Source organism: Lissotriton vulgaris, chromosome 11 (genome assembly GCF_964263255.1).
Source record: "Lissotriton vulgaris chromosome 11, aLisVul1.2, whole genome shotgun sequence".
Taxonomy (NCBI): domain Eukaryota; kingdom Metazoa; phylum Chordata; class Amphibia; order Caudata; family Salamandridae; genus Lissotriton; species Lissotriton vulgaris.
Window position 1 is genome coordinate 803,060,514 of NC_141699.1, and position 24,964 is coordinate 803,085,477.

Genomic DNA, 24,964 nt, shown 5'->3' on the forward strand with positions numbered 1-24,964 from the left:
CGCTGTTAAACTCACAAAAGCTGGTCAATCAAGAAACCTAAGAAGTTCCAACTCGCTTCTCTTAATCCCCCCAAAAAGACATAAACAAAAAGCCCTCTCCTGCTCTTTCTCTGGGAATGCCCCAAAAATCTGGAACTCTCTCCCTACTCACATCAGGACCAGGGCCGGACTGGCCATAGCGGGCACCGGGCAATGCCCCTGTGCGCGGCACGGGTGGCAGCCAGTTTTGGGCCCCTGGGTGCCGTTTTTGTTACAGGGCCGTTTTTGAAGCATAGCTTCAAAATCGGCCCTGTACCAAAATCGGCCGAAAAACGGCCCCAGCAAAGAGCTCGGCAGCACCTCCACCCCCTTCCCCCGAGTGGGGAGGGGGGGCCGGCCGAGCACTTTGCCTGGGCCGGTTGTGGTTCCCAGTCCAGCCCTGATCAGGACAAATCCCTCTTTCAGGATCTTCAAGAGACAACTAAAAGAATTTCTCCTCAACCGCCATCTCTATGCATCCGGCTAATGATCTCGTTCTTCTTGGTCCCCAATATCCTTGATGATTCTCACTGTACTTTATTGCTTGTGTTTTTCTTTTTTTATGTATGCTGTAAAGCGCTCTGATACCCCCGGGTCTTGTAAGTGCTATATAAAACTCAGAAAATATGTAAATATGTAAAAAATATAAATACAATTTACATGGAGAGCATATGCAGTTAGCACTGATCAGTAGTGGTAAAGTGCCCAGAGTCATAAAACCAACAGAAACAGGGTCCAAAACAGGAGGACAAAAAGATTAAAAAAAGCCTGGGGATATATCTACTGGACAAACCAGGTCTAACAGATGATATATTTTTTCGTGGAACAATGGAACACTCCCAACACATGGTCCCAAAAAGCAGCTTTTAGTTTACCATCCCTCACATTGCCCTAGCAAAAGTTAACAGATCATGCCAGAGGTCTTCCAGCCCAAGACCTTCAGTCAAGATTTCCATGATATAGCCATGACTCAATATTAGCCTTACCCATGTTCTCACTAATTGTGTCTCACCCATGGTAATCACATGGGAAATGAACTGCATGTGTTTACCACCAGTGTCCTCCTTGTAAGATAAGGTACAGTAAGAATGGTTTACTGTAGAGTTGAATGGAACTGGTGGAATTCTGTGGAGTTACTTTAAAACTCTGTGAAATTCTGCAAAGTTCCACAAGTGGGCGGAATTCGGCACATGCTGCTTGTGTTGATTTTTAGCACAGAGATCTTGTTCCACTACGTAAAATCAACGTGAATGGCACCATGCAGCATGCCGGAAGGCGCCGCTTCTTTATGCCACTCAAGTAGATTTTCAACTTGAGCTGCAGCTTTCTCACACGAATGGTCACAACTGTCCATGCGCAGCCACATTGGGAAATCTCAGCAGGAGGTGTTCTAGTGCCTGAAATTTGCAGTAGGGGATGGAAATTCTCACTCGCCAGATTAATGTTGGTGAGCCGCTGCGCTAAAAAAAAATCCACAATGCCGTGGTTGGTGGAGTTTTGGGCAAAACTCTGCCGTCAGAGCGGAATTTTACCTAGCCTAGTTTATTGTTTTACCTGCAGTGACACTGTATTATACATACGGGGGTAAATGTGCCTTAGAGTGCAGTTTCTGTTGCCTTAGGCCTACAAATTCTCATTAAATATTTATGTGGGTTGAAATATGTGGCCCAGGGTGACTACTCAGGTCTCCAACATAATACATGTACACTTTATGGGAAGAAGTGTGGCTCAGTGGTTAGAGGCGGCAGACCCGGAAGCTGGGATCAACCGTGGACCAGGGTTCGATTCCCCGCCTCGGCGGGTCTCGGGCCCAAAAATTCCACGGCCTCGACAATTCTCGCTCCGGTGCCTACTCGACTCACGGGGTCTCACTCTGCAACTCTGGGCAATAGCTTGCTTAATCTCCACGACGGCCCCTCGTGGCGGGATGCCTGGCAGACACCCTGCCGGGGCCTCTCAAAGGGGAATACCAGGACGGGTTCCCTAAGCAAGCGCCAGGATGCCCTTTGGGTGACAGGTTGCGCTATATAAGTACACTTACATTTACATCCAGAATTTTCATATTCCTCTGGCTCAGCCCAGGATCAGAACCTGTGCCTGTTGTCATTTGTCACCCTGCTGGGCCAAGTTAATTACATTGCTCCCCAGCAGAGGGAATAAAGGCCTCCCCACACAATGTGAGTAATTAACAGTGCTTCCCTTAGACTTTGAGAAGAAGAGGTATAAGAGAAAATCGGCATCTGTTAGCTAGCTGTCACACTGTACTAGGGCTGGGATTGCCCAGGCCACTGAACAAAGGAGGAAGCCCACACAACTGGAGCCAATACAAAAGGGAGCTCCTCTTTGAAGTTTTGGCAGGAAAGACATTGGCAGTGATGTCAGTGAGGGGCTGAGCTGAGGCCCCCGGAGGAGATGTGACCAATGACATCTGGATAGCGCCATCTTGAACTGGCTCAGCATGCTGTGCAGGAGGGTTGGGACAGGGTTGGAGTGGTGATGTGGCATCCTAAGATTGGTCAGTGGTTCTGGATGCTAGTACCTTCCACTACCATTTAAAAGCTCCTGCACAGGAGAGAGAGAGACAGTAATTCTTGCTGGAAGTGGACAGCGGCAGCAGCCATAAACAACTAGAAGGACAACCTCCATGATGCCCTAAAGGTCTTAGGACTCTGCCCACACTTGGCCCCAGGATCAGTAGGTTTCTCCAATGGCCAGTGAGACTGGCCCCCTTACATCCCTGAGGACCAATTGGGGGAAATTCTGGATCTCTGTACCCCAAAAGGAGGGGCAGAAAACCTGAGACCAAAAAAAAGGAAAAAAACTGGCACAGGGAGCCAGTCGAACCTATTCCATGCAACCGCCTTGAAGGGCCAGAGGCTGGCTGGAACTGCTCCTGGTGGCTAGAGTTCACCACCAGGAGTAAAATGAGCCCAAGAGTATCCAAATGGGCCCAAAGTCCAAAGTTATAGCCTTTTTAAGATTGATGATCTTTCCCTTTTCAAGAAACAGAGTGCGTAAGTTCAATGAAAATCAACATTTCTCCCAGAGTGGGTCACGGCTCAGGGTTTAATGCCAGATCATTAATTATTTATGAGCTAAGGAGGTGGTGTGCATGGGGCCCCCGCACCAGAGCTCTTGATGCCTGGGGACTCCAACTCCTGGGCAGGTTGAAGCTAAAGTGCTCTCCGGTCCTCATCTTTAGGCCCCCACAGAGATGGAAGGGGATGAATGCCATTGCTTAATACCCAAGACAGAAGAAAGGGGCCCATGCCCCAATCTCGGGCCCTCAATGAAGGAAGGGGATGTTGAGTGCCATTGTGCTTCCCCGAGAAGAGGGAAGGAGCCAGGGACACCCATGTCCCAGCCTTCGTTGATTGAAAAGGCAGGGGAGTGCAGCACATTTCAAATCAACTGTGCAGGACTCACCCAGTGGGGAGAGTGTGCCAGCCACCACAGGAAGACACCCTACCCACATGGAGTGGGCATTGGAGAAGCAGGCTATGAGCTCACGTGCTTCCAGTGAAGTAGGCCGGCCAGGCGGGTAGCCTTCTGGGGCAGAGGAGTGTTGGCACCACTTCCTCTGAGTAGGCCTTGGACTACTTTTCTTCGCTGTTTTGAGAGAGTCAAGTTCAACTATGGGGTGCATGGTTGACGTAAGCCTTGATTGATAATGTTGCAATCTGTTGGCTCTGCCTTCCTTGCCCGAGTGCACTTGTGCTTAAATGTGTTCATGTAGCTAAATTACATTGTCCAAAAAATGATGGAATGCCCAATGACTTGAGAGTGTTGCAGGTTTTATTTCTGGAGACAAGAACAAATAAATGTAGCCCTCAAGTTAACAACTGCCACATATACTTGCTCTTATTTTACCTAAAATACTCCCAAGAGATTAAAACGAATTTGAGTACTTGATCGATGTTGCTAACTTCTGTTCGAAACCCCAATGGGAAAGAAGATAAAACCTGCATCTCACACATCCACTCTTGAAGTTTATCTAAAAGCTGTCTGGCACAGTACTTTTTGGTGATGGTTCTAAAGGTAAATGGTTCTATAATGCCGAAGTGCACCCTGTCTCTTTTCTTGAAAATGAAAATAATTTCAGCCAAAAGCCAGGAGTTAGCTACATTTGCTCCAGCAATTATTTTATTTGACAGCACTTTTATATAATGTGTCCATGCTGCCACATCTGAACAATAGAGATCCTTGGGAACTTCATGAAGACCATGAGCCTTTCCTGATTTACAGACTCTATTGTGTTGATTGTGTCAGCTAGCGAGAAAATTGGTGTGTCATTGTTCAGGATCGAAATAGGTGGGTGTGGCTCTGATTAAATGGGGGGAATCATAGCTTCACCATTGGGCTTTGAAGATAAATTTGCAAATGGTTTATACAAATGTGGTTGTATAAAATGATCAGTGGTGGTACTGTCATTGTGGCTTCCATGTGCAGTAATATGCCAAAAGGTTGTGTTCTGTTTCCTTTTGGAAGTTTCCAAAAGATCGGACAACTTTGCATCCTCCCAATTTCTCTTACTAGTATCAATAGCATGTTTATACGTTAATCTAGCTTCGCTAAGTGCAGATTCCTTGCAAGATTTGGTTGCAGAGTTCAGAGCGGGTTTAGCCTTGCAGCAATCGCTTGTGGACCGTGGGGTAGACCTGGTTATTGGAAATGGAGATGCTCCGGCTGCCTTTGTACATAATTCCTTCATAGTGATAAAAAGAAAACTGTGCATTTTATTAAAGTGGAATTTCACAATCAATGTAAGGGGTTAAGATAATAGTAAAATAATTGTAAATGTGTGTGAGAGTATCAAGTTGGGTATTTAGGCCCACATGCATCATTGTGTCATTTTGCATTTCTTAATTTGCGAAAAATAAGGAATCGCAAATTAAGAAGTGCAAAATGCTATGCATCATTTTTTTCGGTATTTCTTTGTGATTCGGTAAAAATCGCAATATTTACCGAATCCCAAAGAAATACCGAATTCTTAAGTTAATTTTCGCAATTCCCATTGATTCCTATGGGCCAAAAGGCCCATAGGAGTCAATGCAAATTGCGAGTGGCACTTAGAAAATTTCATGGGTGCAGGGGGGGGTCCAAAGGACCCCCCCCTGCACCCCTGAAATGTATTTTTCGCATCATGTTGCACACACACATGTCCTAAGGACATGTGTGTCCGTAACATGAATGCTTTTAAAATGCGTTAAAAGTGTTAATTACACTTTTTGCAAATTTACCGAGTAGTTCAACTACTCGGTAAATTTGTCCCTCTAATTGCGAATTCGCAATTTCAAAATTAATCATGCATTGCTTTTAGGAAATCGCAAATTTGCAATTTCCTAAAAGCAATCGCATTTTTGGAAATCGCAAAAATGTTGCGATTTCAAAAAATGCTTCATGCATTCCAAAAAGCATTTTTGGAATCGTAAACGGCCGATTTTAAGGAATCGCACCGTTTGCGACTCCAAAAATGAATGATGCATGTGGGCCAATGTCTGTGCCATTTCACTGTACTTCTATTGTTTCCGATAGTTGGAGCTAGGCTAGTTAGCTGATAGTGCTCGGCTAAATCACATATCATGCTCTCACCCATCATAAGTTGAAGTGTTCTATATTTGCTGTACCCTAAAGATATGATCCTAAAATCAACTAGTTTATGCCAGAGTAATGCCTCCAATTTAAAGTAATCTAATCTACTTCTGTGGGACCGTCTGGTGTAAGTGTGTGACCTCTTTTTATCTGATTTGGAATGGACATTACAGACACATAGGCCTTAAGAGCAGGGTATATAAGCTAGATGAATAGCGGATACCTGCAGGTCTTTAAAAGGTTCAGTGTCAATGCTAGAGGTACCTCAAACTTGGCCCTGTTGTTCTGTATAATTATTCATGCAATTCGGCAGTTCACATGTGATACTGAAATCCCCAAATAGCATAAGAGACTGCCTATTATCAACATTAGTCAGATGTTGATCTAAAATGGCTAGAGTGGGAAACTTTTTATTTCTAGGCAAAGATCATTTGTAGATGTCATACAAATTCTCAAACAAACAAACCGTTCCTTGCCCAATGTTCAAGTCTTGGTATTCAGAAAATGAATGTCCAGTTTTTTAATCACACAAATTAGGGAAATGTTCTCCCAAATGAACAGGCCTCCCGATAAGCGAGCTCTTTTGATGGAAGTGCTTCAATACTATATGCAGTAAAACACACTGTATACGGGCTTGGTGGCCCATGTTTCCTGGAAAATGCAGCACGGCCGGTTCTAGGGCAGTGTGACTGGTGCGGTCGCACTGGACGCAGACCTGGAGGGGGGTGCTGATCTCAGATTGGGGCGCTCTGTTTTGGAATATTTTGCAATTTAAAAGCAGCTGATGTAGTGTTCCTTGTGCTTCCAGCTTTCCAACAGCAATAAAAAAAGTAAAGATAACTTGTTATTAATGTTCCTGCTAGAGAGAGAGATCGGAGTTTTGTCTAGTGGAAGTTTTGATTCACCATAAAGTAGCATAGAGGTTTAATATGACTGCTTCAAAGAACAGATCTGTATTTAAAGTGGATAGGTGAGTGAATTAGTAAAGCCAGCCTTTACTAGCCCTTAAAAAAATGAAATATATACGAGAGAGGGGCTATGGAGAGATGAGGGGCACTTTTGCTGAGTGGTAGTGAGGGAATCTGAGGAGGAGGTCCCCACTAGCACTAAAACCCGCCCTGACAACTTGAACTGGTGTATATTTATGAAGTTACTCCACTCAACGTCATCCAGTTTCTTGCACAACTCTGCTGTGTTACTGGATAGCAGCTGTAAAGGCTTAGAACTTGGACTTTCTGAAGTTTCCCCCACTTCTAATGTATTCGCCCATGAACCAGCTGCTACATTCAAATCTCTGGAATATGTGAATCAGTTATACAACTATTTAGTATTAAATCTTTTTATTAAGCAGTAAACAAGCGCAATGCACCTCTCAAAGTCATCTACGCCGACCCAGATAGGAGGCGGCCTAAGACAGAGTCACTGCATACTCATGACTAACTGACTCAACGGCCAGGACAGTTAACACAGCAAGCCGCCTACAACCCATTCGGGACCAGCCGCGTCAAAAGAGGTGCCATGGAGGTGCAAGCAGAGCCAATAAAAATGCGAGAATGAACAGGAAGCCCCAACACAGGATAAAACAACCCCAGTGGTCCCCCCCCTCCCGCTCCCTCCCCTATCCTTGTCCATCAGTCGAGCATGGGGTAACATTCCATCACTGACTCTCTACGAGCCAGTCGATACCGCGTGTGCTGGGCCTCTGCGCCTATGTGAGTGTGTCTTAGGCTCTGGGAGTGGGGTGTCTGCAAGTCGTAGCAGCCGCAGATACCGGGGACAACTCAATTCCCTGAATTCCCCGGTCAGCAAGGTTAGGAAAGGTTGCCATAGTGCTGCAAAGTCTGCCCCCTTCCCGCTGAGGCTAATGACAACTTTTCCATCCCCAGAATTGCCCAGAGACGATGCAGCCAACCCAGTTGTTGCGGGGCCTGGACGGCCCTCCAGTGGGCCACAATGTTCTGAACTGCCGCCCCAGAGCCAGTGCAATCAGCTTCCCTCTCCAGGATTTCAAGGGGTACATGAGAGCGTTAGGAAGGCCCAGTAGAATGTATGATGGGAATCGAGGTAGCTGCGTATCCAGATGAGAATCTATTAGATCAAGAATGGGGGTCCAGTAGGGACGAAGTCCATCACAGCTCCATAGCAAATGTTCTAACAACCCCAGTTCCCCGCAACCCCTCCAGCAGCGATCGCTGACTTGGGAATCCCACCGGTGCAACCTCTCGGGTGTATGATACCAGTATGTGGCGACTTTGATCATTGTCTCATTGTCTATGGTGTGCTGAATGTCTGGCCCTGTAATAAACTCCCTCCCATTCCTTCAACGTGAGTTGGCGCCCCAGGTCCCTCTCCCATCTAGCCCTTCCTGCGTTGCATGTGTGAACGTTGGTGAGGAGTAACTGTTGGTAGAGGTCTGAGATTAATTTTTTGTCTGATGTGCGGGTTAGCAGCCACCGCTCATAGGGTGTGAGATGTCGTTGAGCTCCGGGCTGGATCGAGGGGTGAAGAACCCAATGTCGCACCTGCAGGAACTGTAGGCGATCTGTCTCGGCAATGCCGTAGTCCTCTTTCACTTTGTGGAAGCGGAGGATACCTTTGAGGTCAAACATGTGTCCCACATCTCTGCAGGGGGTCGCTCTCCATGCTGCGTATGCCCTAGCATCCAGGCCCGGCGTGAAGTCTGGGTTATCGAATATCGGAATCATCGGCGAGGGAAAGGTGGTCAGTCCTCTAGCCACGGCCACCCTGTCCCACACCTCGAGGACCGTGCTCGTGACCTTTGAGGCATACAGGTTGGGGGGTCTATGACACCGTGGTAGGAATGGGACACCCTGCAGTGGGCGGCCGGCCACCGCCTGATCTTGAAAGAGCCAGTGTTTGCCAGACTCTTGTTGATGCCACTCCACTAGCGTGCACAATTGCGTCGCCTGGAAGTAGAATGTGAGGTCGGGGATGCCAACACCACCATGGTCAGGGGGCAAAGCAGCAATAGTGTGTTTAAACCGCGGGCGTCGGCCGTTCCAGACAAACCGTGCTAACTCCGACTGTGTCGTCTGAAGCCAGCCGGCCGGCGGCCGCAAGGGAAGTGTCTGGAACAAGTATAGAATCTGGGGCAGCAGAGTCATTTTGATGGCTGCGATCCGGCCAAGCCAGGACAGAGTGAGGGGTTTCCAACGCCGTAGCTGGTCTTGGAGTTTCTTACTGAGTTTTGCGTAGTTGGTCTCCGCGGTGTCCTGCACCGTCGGGGCCAGAAGGACTCCCAAGTAGGGGATGGAGGCGTCGGACCACTGCGCATTGAACTCTGCTTTGACCTCTTCCAGAGTCTCCGGCAGCAACGAAATATTCAGAGCCTCTGATTTCGCCACATTTATCTTGAAGCCTGACGCCAGTGCGAAGGTGTGGAGTTCCACAAAGAGCGCCCGTAGTGACTGCATCGGATTGGTGAGAGACAACAGGATATCCTCCGCGTACAAACTAATCTTGTGCGTGTCTCCGCCAAAGGGAATGCCAGAGATGAGTTTGTGGTGCCGCACTCTCTGCGCCATCGGCTCCATATAGAGCGCGAACAGGAGGGGGGAGAGTGGACAACCCTGCCGGGTTCCTCTGCTAATGTCTAATCGTGGGGAAGTGTGGCCATTAACTCGCACCGCTGCATTGGGTCGACGATAACAATTAAATATACGGTGGCGGAGGACTTCTCCGAACCCGAAGTGCCGTAGCACCTGGTCAAGGTAAGGCCAGTGCACTCTATCGAATGCCTTTTCTGCATCGATAGTGAGGTGCATACAGCCCAGTCTCGTGCGTGATCAGGCCTCGATGAGATGGAGGACCCGCCGGGTATTGTCGCTAGTCTGCCTTTGTGGGATGAAGCCCGACTGATCAGGCTCCACTAATTGCTGCATATAAGGTGCTAGGCGACTTGCAAGAATGTCGGTGTAAAGCTTCAGATCTACGTTCAGTAAGGAGATAGGGCGGTATGAGCTGCCGTTGGTCGGGTCGCGCCCGGGTTTAGGGATCACCGAGATGGCCGCCTCAAGTAAGTCAGGAGGGATGGCGCCGGGCTGATCAAACGTGTTGAAAAGGTCACGCAGTATAGGGGCAACTTATGGGCAGAATTTCTTGTAAAAGGCCGCTGTATAGCCATCCGGCCCTGGGGATTTCCCCACTTTAAGGCGGGATATCGCCGAAATGACCTCTTCAAGGCCGATGGGCCGATCCAGGAAGTCTGCTTGCGCCTGGTTTAGGGAGGGAAGCGCCGCGCCTCGCAGATAGTCCAGACCGACTTGTGGGTCGAGGCAGTCTGCATCATAGAGGGCGGCATAGTAATTACCGAAAGCCGCAGCTATGGCTGCATCCTCCGTGACTAGGGTGCTCTGGGCGGATTGGAGGGAGCGTACTTGCTGCCTCCGATTCTGCTCCCGTAGTCTGCTCGCCAAGAGCTTCCAACAGCGGTCACCCCCGGTATAGTATGTGTGCTCGAGGTGCATGGCAGCGTATTCGGTTACATCTTGATCTAGGGCAGCCAGCATCTCCCTTTCGGTGCACAGCTGGCACCACGCCCGCGCGGCCCCGGTGCGTTGGTGCATCTGCTCCAGTTCAGCTACCCGTTGAGTGAGTTCGGCTCTTTTCAGCGCTCTTTCCTTGTTATTAGCGGCGGCGATCGATATGATCTCCCCGCGAAGGACCGCTTTGAGTGCCGCCCATTGTGTGGTTTTAGTTGTGTCCCCATTCGCGTTGTGCGTCAACAATTGAGCGATCGCTGCTTTGAGTCGTTCTTGTGTGGCCGGGACCTGTAAAAGCCCGTCCGGCAACCTCCAGTGTCGTTAAGGTTTCGGCGTGGACGCTACCTGGAAGGTCGCCACCACCGGCGAGTGGTCAGATAATGAGGCTGGGAGTATCTCTACGTCCTGAGCCTGTGCAGTCAGTTGGGAGGAGCACAAAAAATAGTCCAGTCGCGCGTAGGTCTTGTGGGCCGCTGAATAGTAAGTGTAGGCTGTCGTATGCGGGTGAGAGTGTCTCCACAGGTCTGTGAGGCCTAGATCTGAAATGTGTGTATCTCCTGATGTCGAGAGTGCCCCAACCTGGCCGAACCTCTGTCCGGAGCGGTCTGCTGTGTTGTGAAACACTAAATTGAGATCCCCACCGAGTAGTAAGTGTGGGTGTGGAGTGGCCGTGGCCGCCTGTAAGGCTGTGTGTAAAAACTTCTCCTGACCTTCGTTCGGTGCGTAAACAGTGCCCACTAGTAATGTTTGGCCCGCAACCTGAAAGCTGTGGACGAGGACCCCCCCCCTGGATCTCAGCCTCTTTCCGCAAGACCCTCCCCTCAAAGGATTTGGCTACCAATATCGCTACCCCTGCTACCTTCTTGTGAGTGGATGAGAAAAGCTGCCAAGGGAAGGAGCGTGACTTAAGTCTATGATGGTCCTTAGATACTGGGTGCGTCTCTGGCAGGAGGCAAATGTCAGCTTTTGAGTGTTCCAGGAAGGACAGTATTGCCTTGCGCTTGACCGGGTTGTTAAGGCCCGCACATTAAGCGAGAGCACGGTCAAGCGGCGTGTCATGGCGGGCACATTGCAGAGTCAGCTAAGCCCAGCACCTGTGCAGCGGGCGCCAGTGGTAGGACACCCCTTCGCCCGGCGCGGGTCCGTCTGCAGAACCAAATTGCAAGGTCAAAATCCCCTGGACAAGGAGAGCCCCCTCCCCCCTCCCCCCCCTCTCAACTCCCTCCCAACCCGAACTTCCGCAACACCCCCCTCCCATCCCTACCCCCATCCCTTAGTCCCAACTGTGAAAAGGTCTTGGTCAAACATAGTCCCGGGTCCAGCTAGCAGTCCATCTGGACCCGTGGTAAGGTGTATCCATGAAGGGTAGGCAATGGCAACGGCAACCCGTCGGCTCCCCGCCCCCGCCCCCATGCCATTTAGTGGCCATGCTCCACAAAGCTTTGATTGTCATGTCTCATGGCCCGTTGGCTGTGTCTTTGGACACCTCTTGAATGGTGGCCGCATGTTCCAGGGCTACTGTTTCGGGGTCCGGCCTGTTAATCTTCTTCTTCTGGCGCTTGTGACGCACTGTTTGCCAGCCTTGTCTGTCGCCCGGTAGAGGCATGGACAATGAAGGGGCCATCCTGGAGTCGTCTCCTGACTCCTCTTCCTCGTGCGGGATGCCCAAGAGATCGCAGGTGTCTCTCAGGGATCTAAGTTGCTGTAGGGACCCATTGCACTTAAAAATGATGCGGAAGGGTGTCCCCAGGAGTATGGAACCCCTTTCTCTCGCAAGAAGGCCGTGACTGTCTTAAAAGCTCGTCTCTTTTGAAGGGTGATTGCAGACAGGTCCTGGGAAAGTTCCACCGTCTGTCCACGGTATACATTGGGTTGGTGTTGTCGGGCAGCCTTCAGGATGCGTTCCTTGAGAGGGAAGTCTGGGAGGTAGGCGAGGATGTCCGGGGGGGGGGTTGGACGCCCGTCTAGGGGGGCCCACTCTGTGCGCCCTATCAATCCTAACCTCAAAGTCGTCCGGCTCCCCCAGTATGTCCCTGAATAGGCCCTGCAGGTAAGCCGTCACATCCTCCCCCTCCGCCTTTGAGGGTACGTTCCGGACGCGTATGTTATTGCGTCTCGAGCGGTTCTCTAGGTCCTCAGTGTGGGTCTGTAGGTCTTTTTGTTGCTCCTGGAGTCTAAGTATCTCCTGCTGCAGGATATGTATCTCCTCGACCCTGGCAGCGTCCGTTGATTCCACCTCGGCCACCCGCTCCCCGAGTTCATCCATGTCTTTCCTCAGTTCTTTGTACCCGCCCGCCATTTCCTGCATCAGTGTTTGGATGTCATCTCTGAGGGAAGCGAATAATGTTTCCATGAAAGATTTCGTGGCTGGCGCTTCACCGTCTCCCCGATCGCCCAGTTTGGGCTGTGTGATCTGTGCAGGTTTGTCAGGGCTCTTGTCCCCCTTAGTCAAACCTTTCGCCAGCATGTCCGGGATAGTACGGCCCGCGCGGCGGTTGGTGGATGACATGGCCGAGTCGCGGCCTGGGGTCCAGGGCCCTGGGGTTCAAAGCTGTCCGGGGTGCCCAGTATCCACTCCGGGGCTAGCAGGGGAGCGGTCTGTTCCCTACTTACCCACCGCTGTGGGTGGCAGGCTACGCCGTCCGATCTGTCCGCCGCTGTGTCTGGGTAGGTCGGGGTGAGTGGATGGCCGCACTGCGGTGGTACGTGTAGCAGAGAACGCAATCACCGCACCTCTGCCGGGTGTGTCGCTCTTCGGGGCCTAGCAGCTGCGGCAGCGGGTAGCCTGTGGTCCTCAGACCGGACTCGCTGTTGCGTAGGTGTTATAGAATGCCTGGTGCCTCTCTCTCACCACCCCCATTAGCGTCCTCCGCTGTCGCGCAGTATGGCGGGCCTATCAGGGCCTTGCGTTCAGCGCCTCCGTGCCGTACCTGGGTACCCCTCCTGTGAGCTCAATCCTGCCGGCTTGACTGCCCCACCTCTCCGGCTGCATTGGGTGGGGGTCACGCCGTGATGTGCGTCTCGAATCTCAGCGGCTGCCCGGGCAGTCCCCCCGACCTAGGACCCAGCCACGGGGCCCTCTGTGAGGTAGGCCGGAGAGCCGGGCCCTCGAGTTGGTGGTTTGGGGTTCCCTACGCTTCCTTTCAGACCACCCACGCGGGCTGCAGCCCGGACCGCCAAAGGTCTATTGTGCTGCACACCGGGGGCTCGATGGTGCCCCCCGAGCCTCCCACTGCTCTCTCCCGCCAAAGCTCCTCACCTCTCTATCTCGGTGCTGGCAGCCGCTCGGTCCTCGCTGCCGCCGATCGCTGCCCCGCAGAGAGCGCCAACCCGTCCGGTTCTCCGGTTGGTCTGCTGGGAGCCAAGGCACCACAGAGCTTCCGTGTCCCTCCGCCGTGTCTGGAGCTGCACGGCGCCGCGTCCAACCCCTGGGCTCGCGGGGCCTCGCAGCGTTGCAGGCCCAAAGAGCCGGAGCCTGGATTCGCTTCTGCCGGACTGGCAGCGGGGAGGCGGGGCAGGCTCGAGCACCAGGGTCCGGGCTAGAGGGCGGCGGGTCCGGATCACGGGCACAGCTCTCAGCCCAGGGATGGGATTAACAATCCACGGGCCGGTGTCTGCCGTGGACCAATCTGTGCTCGTCCAGGGCAAGTTGCGGGGCGGCCTCAGAGCAGCGCTGGTTCGCACGCCGCGGAGTCCGCCATTTCCTCGCTCCGCGGTCAGGGTCCGTTACGTTGTTGGCGCCGTGAGCTCGGCTGGATCGGCTCCGGAGTTGCTCTGGAGAGGTGGGTTGCGACCGCGGCCCCTTGGGTGTCAGTGCCTTGTCGCAGGGTCCAAATTTACTGCTGTTTAAGGCCAATGGCGGGAGCCGGGGCAGGGAGCCTCAAAGACCTGCGTCTGTTCAGGTCGCCATCTTGGCCAAACCCCCCTACCCAACCCTTACACAACTATTTAGAAAAAAAAGGCACTCAAAGGGAAAGTTATGCCCAGTACATGGTGAAAGTGAAGGACTAACCAGTCAATCAACCTTTCTCAACAGGAGGTGGCTGGCTGCATCAGAATGGGTGTGTCTCAAACTCTCTGTAAGACCTGGTGAATGGTTGCAGTGCGCCTTGGTTTTAGAGTAGGTTTGAACTGATTGTTTGCGCCTGAGGTTGGGATTGTACGTGCATCTCAGGTAACCAATCCTTCCTCTTACCTAATGTCTTTAGGATCTAATGGCTCAGAGATCAGTGTGGTGAATTGAGCGTACAGTAAATCAGAACGAATAAAAAAATGACATTCGCAATTATGTCTAATCCAATATATCACCTTGTTTATAACTGAGCCATATCTTCTCTTGTTTTGATTCTAAGTTTTGGCACAATAGCCATAAAAAACTATTCTCCCATATCTGATACTCCGAGTTATGTGTAAATAGCCTTTGACTAAAGGGTGGAAATGGCTCCTGTAGGAAAAAACATGAAAGGGTGTTCCCTAATAAACAAAGTACAGAAATTCAACCCACATCAGCGGCTAACCCACACATAATAATACAAAAGATTATATTCAAAAGAGTTTTTAATTTTCATTTTTTTCACATGTAAACATCAAAATATTTCTTTTAGATAAATTCATTTAAACATTAGAAAATGTAATCATCAAGGAACAAATGACAGTTTAAAAAGCTAGGACACGCAAGATCAGTTTAAAGAAAGGCACCAAATTCATCCACTCATACATACAAGCATCACTTTTATACCATCACTTCCACACACATGTATTCACATCCATATCAATCCACACAAAGACAAGAAAAGCGCCGACGCGCGTTTCGGACAAGTGCCATAAGAGGCTTCCTTCATCAGGGCGCACTTGGTAAAAACATGGACAGACACAGAATTAATGTCTGTGGCAAGGTCTTGAGAGGCGGTCCTAGGTAACAGCAAGGCTGAGGGAGGGTAATCTGTGGGGGAAAAAAATATAATTTCAGGACTAATCCAAATTAAGTAAAATTACGACAAGGTGGCCTAGGAGAGCGAGTAAGCAAGACAACAAATATTCAATCAACCAAAGACATAAAATTCACTCAAAGTAAGACTGTCCTTATATCCCACAAGTAGTAGAACTCAACAACCAAGTGAGATATAGATAAAGAAAGGTGTATAGCCAAGTAAGACCAAAAGTTCTCCAGGACAAGGGAAAGTGCACCCATATTTGGAACCAGTTCGAAGAGAAGTAGTCTACCTAGAAAGCTAAGGTTAAACGAGGCCAGTCGAGATATCCAGGGGCGGTCTATAGATAAATGAGAGACCTTATCCACACGATAAATGAACTCCAGTTTCCACAGGTCAGGAGGTTAAAATTTAAGGATGGCCCCACATAAGATCCAGACGTTCACAGGGAGCAAGAATGCAGAGACAACAATTCCGCAGACAGCATGAAATATCTAATGAAGACATGAGAAAATAAATGTGACACAAGTCTAACGATAGTGAAAAATGACAAAGTGAGGACAACAGGAAAGAAACGAATAAAGAAATACCTCAAAGTAATTGGCAAAAACTGTAGTTAATGCAGGAAATAACAAGGATGCCTTTTAAGCAGAAGGGAACGACCTGAAAGGAATAGATGAGAAAACTACTAAATAGACTATACACAACATATAGGGGTGTCGTTACTCTGACATAATGCATCTCCAAACGTGAAGTGAATGAGACCCTACCTTAAAGGAATGTACTCGGAGATGTTTGGTCGGAGGTAAAATGGGGACAAGGAATATCCCGCAAGTACAGGAAGTCAATTCCAAAGGAAAATTGGGGGCCTAAAAGAAAAATGAAAGGTAGGTTGAAAGACTCCATACTGAATATAAAGCCTCCATAATTGTAAAAAGAAGCGGGCACCGGTAACAGAAGGTAAAGTGGAAAGCAGCGAGAGTGGCACATGGTCAATATAAACTAACCTGAATAGACCCGAAGGTCCGGATAGAAAGCGGCGTCCTCGCGGATGACAGACGCGGAGCTCCTTCTCCATGCAGCGTGAAGGTTTTCGTCGGTAAAAGACACACGCGAGGAGGCGGGATTAAATACACACGCCCGGATAGAAAATACCGAGCACCTGTGTGCCAAAGAAATAAACAGTGGACTAGGAAAAGAGTTACGAATGCCAAGCCCTGTGTGCCAAAGAAATGAATGATGGACCAAGAAAAAAGGGGGTACGAATGACAAACATAAACAAAGGACTAAACAAATAAACAACCAGGAATAAACAGAAAAGACAGACTAATCGGCCCGACTACCAGGAAAAAAGATTTTATGTCAATGAAATACAAAGGGACGAGGCCGATAAACCAATAACCAATTTAAGACAAAGGGGAGGTAGTAAAAAAACGGATACTAGAACCCCATACAGTTAAACAAAAATAAAATACACCAGAGAAATAAATACAAGAGGAGGACTATATTACAAGTCGCAAATTTCTAGTGCAGATCCAGCCATAGACAAGGCTAAAGGGCAGAGAAGAACATGAAAAAATCCTAGGGGTGAAAGGTCTACGAGTCACTTACAGTATGGCATTCTCCCAAGGTATAGATTCATTAAGTCCTGAGACAGCCGTCTCAAGATAAAAAATCCAAAAAACTTCTCTTTTAGCCCTAATGGCATCAATGTTACCATCCTTGGGATGTTTTATTTTTTCCAAAATGAGCCATTTAAGGTCTTCCAGGGTGTGATTACAGGCTTTCCAATGTGCAACAAGGGGTGCTCCAGGGCGCAGGTTTCTAATGCATGATTTATGCTCCGATAACCTGGTTCTGCACTCCCTCCCTGTTTCTCCTACATAGCCCTTGGGGCACGGACATGTGATGAAATATACAACATTGCTGGTCCTGCAATTCGTCATATCTTTCAACACAATTCTTTTTTTGTTCCAAACAAACTCGGGGACAGTTATGATATTATCACAAGCGTGACATCCGCCACATTTATGACTCCCACAAATGGGATTCGCCCCAGTGATGCTGCGTAGGTTAGCCGTGGGCACATCAGGCAGAGAGGCTCTAACCAGGACATTTCTGAGATTCCTATTGCACCGAAAAGCAAAAATAGGTTTCTCAAATTTATCCATAGTTTTGTCGAGGTTAAGAAGATGCCACTGAGAATTGATAACAAATCGAAGCTTCTCATTAAAGTTGGAGTGGGTAGTAACCAACACCAACTTGTCATCTGTTTTTTGGTTTTTGGTTTCCAGAAGAGCTTCCCGGTTGTAGTATTTGGCTCTTTTGTAAGAGTCCCTAATAAGCCTATTAGGGTATCCCCTATCAAGAAATTTTTTCTTCATAGCAGTGGCATGAACTTCAAAATCCCTCGGATCAGTACAATTCCGACGGAGTCGGAGGAACTGGCTGAAGGGTATATTGTTTCTCTGCGTACGAGGGTGGAAACTGTCATACATCAAGAGGGTGTTACGTGCTGTGGGCTTGGTGTAAAGGGAAACCTCTATATGTCCATTGATGACCTGAATCCAGATATCCAAAAATTCAATCTTCGAGGGGCTGATGTTAGCAGTGAATTTAAGATGGGAATCACAGAGGTTGATCCATAAGATAAATTCATCAAGTTGGTCTCGGGAGCCTCGCCAGATGAAGAAGATGTCATCGATAAATCGATTGTAGTTCGTGACATTTTCAAAAAACGGGGCGATCTCATTATATATGTGTTTCTTTTCAAAAATCCCCATGTATGAATTAGCCACATTTGGAGCACATGCTGCGCCCATACTAATGCCAAGAACTTGTTTATAGATGGATTTGTCAAATTCAAAATAGTTTTCATTTAGCACGATACCCAAACATTCAAGGACAAAAAGTTTCTCAGAGGGGCATTCAGAGTCTCTAAGAATTTCCTTAACCGCTTGGAGGGCACCCTCCTGGGGAATATTTGAGTACAATGCCTCAATGTCCATAGAGACAAGGAGGTCGGAGTTGATGTTGAATTCTAATCCCTCAATTTTAGTGATGAGGTGTCCAGTATCACGGACGAATGCAGGAAGGCCACTCACAATAGGGGAGAGGCAAGAATCAACAAATTTGGAAAGGGGTTCGGTTAACGACCCAATGGTTGAAACAATCGGCCTAAAAGGTGGACAAGTAAGGCTTTTGTGCATTTTGGGCAGTCCATATAGGACTGGTATTTTGAAAAAAGATTTATTAAAGAAATCAAATTCTTGCTTGCAGATAGACCCACGTTGAAGGGCACTATATGTAACCGTTGAAATCTCAGTCATAATTCTTTTAGACGGGTAATTAGCCACTCTGCGATAGTGTTCTTGGTTGCTAAGCATGAGCAAGATCTGTTCCTTATACTCATCACTATCGAGGACTGTGATACCACCCCCCTTGTCGCATGGTTTCACAGTAAGACTACGATCAGTCGACAATTGTTTGAGGGCCTGGTACTCATCATAGTTAAGATTATAGGGTGGCTTGGGGACAAACTTGATAAGTTTAGAAATTTTAGAGCTGACACTTTTCTCAAATATCCCAACCTCAGGACCAACTTGCTCAATGGTAGGTGTAAATACTGAAGTGGGTCGGAAACCAGAGGTGTTATTCTCCCCTTCGTAATTTTTTCCCAAAAAGAACTTCTTGAGGCAGATTTTTCGAAAAAAGGCTTGTAAATCCTTATTAAGTTCGAATGCATTGAAAGGGGCACTCGGTACAAAGGATAACCCGCGTGATAGGACTGCTACAGTATTTTCTTGTAGGGGTTTTTTTGACAAGTTGAAAATGGGGATAAGGGACTGATCGGTGGAAATCTCTAATTTCTCCAATATCGATTTTGTCTGGTCTCCAGAAAACGTGGCTGGTTCTCCGTCTGATGGAAACCTGTGTTCTGATAGCGTCCCCTTTCCGATGGTCTGAATCGCACACGATTCGTCCCTCGGCGGTTCCCTAAAAAATGATGAGATCTTTGAGGGCCCTCATAATTGTTCCTTCTGTCCGGAGGGTTTTCATTGGAAGTAGATCCACCCTCATCCGATTCAGAAGTGTTTGAGAAAGTCCGCACTTGCCTATTCGACCAGTATTGTCGGTCATTTTGTTGGTACGAATCCCGAGTGGTGTAATATTGGGCATGTAAATAGGGATAAACTCTTTCTTCAGAGAAGAATCGAATATCTTTCTTAAGCTTCTCAGCCTTCCTCTTGATTATGTATTCATTAAATGAGTCTAGTTCTAAATTGACTTCTTCAAGTTTGCGTTTGGCATCACCCACTACATCATTTTTAAGAAGCGACTCTTCCATTGCTGTAATTTCTTTAAGCAGTTCTGCTACTACCTCTCTGGCTGTCTCAATAATAAGTAGCATGAGGTCTCTAGAACAACGATTGGCTATTAATGACCATCTTTCTAGAAAAAGGCGCAATTCAACGAACAGGCCTGGTATATTTCTAATACGCAACCCATTGGGTATGACTCCAGCTTTTAGATATTTAATCATAAAGTCTGCGTGGGACTCTGTCCTTTTTGATTTCTTTTTTAGGTTAAGAAGTTTAAGCCATTCATCATTTGCACCATTGCTACGTGTCAAGGGTTGTTCAGATGATGTATTCGGCCCAAGTAACCTGGTGAAGTCTTCCTCACTGAAACCAAAGGTTTTAATGGCATCCATCGCCAAAGATCTCGAGAGAAGGGGAGGAAGGATGTAACGGAAGGGGGCCACACAGGTTAGATATATGTTAAAGCAGTGTATTCAAAACCCCATGAAAAAAACAGGGCTTCTAGAGTGAAGAGAATGAAAAAAAGGGGGTGAAACGTGAACCTTAAAAACACAGTCATACAAGAGTGACAGAACCAGGACAATATGGTTCCACAAACAAGCCAGTCTTGCTATACTCACGGCCAAGGAGAGGGACCTATCTAACCCTCACGGCAAAAGTGCCGGGAATCAACAAAATAAACAGAAGAGGGACCCTGTATCTAAGGAATAACTACAAAAAGGGGGGAACAACCCGCCAGGGCGAGACCAGAAGGAAAAAACATGAAAGGGTGTTCCCTAATAAACAAAGTACAGAAATTCAACCCACATCAGCGGCTAACCCACACATAATAATACAAAAGATTATATTCAAAAGAGTTTTTAATTTTCATTTTTTTCACATGTAAACATCAAAATATTTCTTTTAGATAAATTCATTTAAACATTAGAAAATTTAATCATCAAGGAACAAATGACAGTTTAAAAAGCTAGGACACGCAAGATCAGTTTAAAGAAAGGCACCAAATTCATCCACTCATACATACAAGCATCACTTTTATACCATCACTTCCACACACATGTATTCACATCCATATCAATCCACACAAAGACAAGAAAAGCACCGACGCGCGTTTCGGACAAGTGCCATAAGAGGCTTCCTTCATCAGGGCGCACTTGGTAAAAACATGGACAGACACAGAATTAATGTCTGTGGCAAGGTCTTGAGAGGCGGTCCTAGGTAACAGCAAGGCTGAGGGAGGGTAATCTGTGGGGGAAAAAAATATAATTTCAGGACTAATCCAAATTAAGTAAAATTACGACAAGGTGGCCTAGGAGAGCGAGTAAGCAAGACAACAAATATTCAATCAACCAAAGACATAAAATTCACTCAAAGTAAGACTGTCCTTATATCTCACAAGTAGTAGAACTCAACAACCAAGTGAGATATAGATAAAGAAAGGTGTATAGCCAAGTAAGACCAAAAGTTCTCCAGGACAAGGGAAAGTGCACCCATATTTGGAACCAGTTCGAAGAGAAGTAGTCTACCTAGAAAGCTAAGGTTAAACGAGGCCAGTCGAGATATCCAGGGGCGGTCTATAGATAAATGAGAGACCTTATCCACACGATAAATGAACTCCAGTTTCCACAGGTCAGGAGGTTAAAATTTAAGGATGGCCCCACATAAGATCCAGACGTTCACAGGGAGCAAGAATGCAGAGACAACAATTCCGCAGACAGCATGAAATATCTAATGAAGACATGAGAAAATAAATGTGACACAAGTCTAACGATAGTGAAAAATGACAAAGTGAGGACAACAGGAAAGAAACGAATAAAGAAATACCTCAAAGTAATTGGCAAAAACTGTAGTTAATGCAGGAAATAACAAGGATGCCTTTTAAGCAGAAGGGAACGACCTGAAAGGAATAGATGAGAAAACTACTAAATAGACTATACACAACATATAGGGGTGTCGTTACTCTGACATAATGCATCTCCAAACGTGAAGTGAATGAGACCCTACCTTAAAGGAATGTACTCGGAGATGTTTGGTCGGAGGTAAAATGGGGACAAGGAATATCCCGCAAGTACAGGAAGTCAATTCCAAAGGAAAATTGGGGGCCTAAAAGAAAAATGAAAGGTAGGTTGAAAGACTCCATACTGAATATAAAGCCTCCATAATTGTAAAAAGAAGCGGGCACCGGTAACAGAAGGTAAAGTGGAAAGCAGCGAGAGTGGCACATGGTCAATATAAACTAACCTGAATAGACCCGAAGGTCCGGATAGAAAGCGGCGTCCTCGCGGATGACAGACGCGGAGCTCCTTCTCCATGCAGCGTGAAGGTTTTCGTCGGTAAAAGACACACGCGAGGAGGCGGGATTAAATACACACGCCCGGATAGAAAATACCGAGCACCTGTGTGCCAAAGAAATAAACAGTGGACTAGGAAAAGAGTTACGAATGCCAAGCCCTGTGTGCCAAAGAAATGAACGATGGACCAAGAAAAAAGGGGGTACGAATGACAAACATAAACAAAGGACTAAACAAATAAACAACCAGGAATAAACAGAAAAGACAGACTAATCGGCCCGACTACCAGGAAAAAAGATTTTATGTCAATGAAATACAAAGGGACGAGGCCGATAAACCAATAACCAATTTAAGACAAAGGGGAGGTAGTAAAAAAACGGATACTAGAACCCCATACAGTTAAACAAAAATAAAATACACCAGAGAAATAAATACAAGAGGAGGACTATATTACAAGTCGCAAATTTCTAGTGCAGATCCAGCCATAGACAAGGCTAAAGGGCAGAGAAGAACATGAAAAAATCCTAGGGGTGAAAGGTCTACGAGTCACTTACAGTATGGCATTCTCCCAAGGTATAGATTCATTAAGTCCTGAGACAGCCGTCTCAAGATAAAAAATCCAAAAAACTTCTCTTTTAGCCCTAATGGCATCAATGTTACCATCCTTGGGATGTTTTATTTTTTCCAAAATGAGCCATTTAAGGTCTTCCAGGGTGTGATTACAGGCTTTCCAATGTGCAACAAGGGGTGCTCCAGGGCGCAGGTTTCTAATGCATGATTTATGCTCCGATAACCTGGTTCTGCACTCCCTCCCTGTTTCTCCTACATAGCCCTTGGGGCACGGACATGTGATGAAATATACAACATTGCTGGTCCTGCAATTCGTCATATCTTTCAACAGCTTTCTAGGTAGACTACTTCTCTTCGAACTGGTTCCAAATATGGGTGCACTTTCCCTTGTCCTGGAGAACTTTTGGTCTTACTTGGCTATACACCTTTCTTTATCTATATCTCACTTGGTTGTTGAGTTCTACTACTTGTGGGATATAAGGACAGTCTTACTTTGAGTGAATTTTATGTCTTTGGTTGATTGAATATTTGTTGTCTTGCTTACTCGCTCTCCTAGGCCACCTTGTCGTAATTTTACTTAATTTGGATTAGTCCTGAAATTATATTTTTTTCCCCCACAGATTACCCTCCCTCAGCCTTGCTGTTACCTAGGACCGCCTCTCAAGACCTTGCCACAGACATTAATTCTGTGTCTGTCCATGTTTTTACCAAGTGCGCCCTGATGAAGGAAGCCTCTTATGGCACTTGTCCGAAACGCGCGTCGGCGCTTTTCTTGTCTTTGTGTGGATTGATATGGATGTGAATACATGTGTGTGGAAGTGATGGTATAAAAGTGATGCTTGTATGTATGAGTGGATGAATTTGGTGCCTTTCTTTAAACTGATCTTGCGTGTCCTAGCTTTTTAAACTGTCATTTGTTCCTTGATGATTAAATTTTCTAATGTTTAAATGAATTTATCTAAAAGAAATATTTTGATGTTTACATGTGAAAAAAATGAAAATTAAAAACTCTTTTGAATATAATCTTTTGTATTATTATGTGTGGGTTAGCCGCTGATGTGGGTTGAATTTCTGTACTTTGTTTATTAGGGAACACCCTTTCATGTTTTTTCCTTCTGGTCTCGCCCTGGCGGGTTGTTCCCCCCTTTTTGTAGTTATTCCTTAGATACAGGGTCCCTCTTCTGTTTATTTTGTTGGAAATGGCTCCTGCGCCATCCATACGGTCCCCCTAAATCGGGCCCGGCTATTTAACCAGTACACCCCCCAGGGGATATCCCAAATAAATGATACTGACCCTTTAGCCTACCTGCTAGGTCAAGGCCTGATGTATGACTCCCTACGTTGGAGCTCGAACCAGAGCTTATTGTGAGAGTGAAAGTGACATTTTACTCCGGTGCAAGATAGAAGTTAAAACTGTTGCTGCCACTCGCGCTACATACAAAGAACACTTTGAAACTGCTAAGGGCAACAAGGATATATTTTAAAACTTACTTGCTGCCACAGTCTTGCGTATTTTGTACATCTACTCTGTCCTACGCTCTTGTCTATCGTGGCAGGTTCCGTTTGTGTGGAGGGCGGGTAAGCTCATTTACTTCCACACTGCTGACACCATTGCGCGATGAGAGAGGACGGAGCTAGTCTGACAATCCCCTACATCAGTCGATGGGACAGTGGACGCGCATAGCGGGCGCGCCGGTGGCATGGCGTTGGCGCGCCAAAGGCAAGCCCATATGCGCCTGTCCACGCCAGGCCCGCGTCCAGCGCTAACCGCGCTGCCCGTTTCCACTCAGATTCGAGATTAATGTGGTCAAGGGAACAGCTCTATGAGCTGAAATCTAACAATTGTCAAAACCTAACATGCCTGGATCCCGATACACTAGAACAGGTACGAAGCGACCAGGGTCTATGTGTCTCTTTGAGTTTGACAAAGAGTGTCTGAGGAAAAAATGTAAGGTCATGAATATGACAGTACCCTCCAGAATGCCGTCAGCAAACTCTGAACCGAATATTAACGCCTGTCTAATTAATTGTAGGTCCCTCCCCAAACACGCGGATTATATCTGGCTAACGCTGGAAGCTAATGACTGGGATCTCATATTTCTCACAGAAACCTGGTTGAGAAAGAGTTCTAACCCTGATATTTTGTTGGCCAACACTCTAGAGGTTACAAAATGAGCACAGTAAATAGAGCTGGTAATAGATTGGGGGTGTGGACTGGCAGTGATCACAAGAAATAACTGGGAGATTTCACACAAAAAGATTGAACTAACAGGTCTCATAGAAGCAATGCCATTTAGTATTAAAACCCCCCCTACCTTTTCTATAGAGGGAGTACTAGTTTACCAAACCCCTGACCCCAAACCTGCTGAGGTATTGGAGCTCTGTGATCTTATTGCAGATCTCTCACTGAAATATGTGAATTTCATAGTTCTCTGGGACTTTAATGTCCATATGGACAATGAGCAATGCCCCCTGGCCCTCAGCTAGCAGACACTCCAAAAGGGCATAATCTCATTCAATAGGTCTTTTTGCCTACACATGCAGCTGGCCACACTTTGGATCTTATCTTTACCAACATCCCTACCCTAAAAACCAGAGACCCTATCCCCTTACTTGGTCAGACCATAGTCTTATACCATTCAACCTGTACGTGACCAAATGCACTAGCTTTATGAAATCAGTCTCTGAAGACAGGAGGAATTGGAGGAAAATCACACCCGAAGCAATGGGTCCTGTTC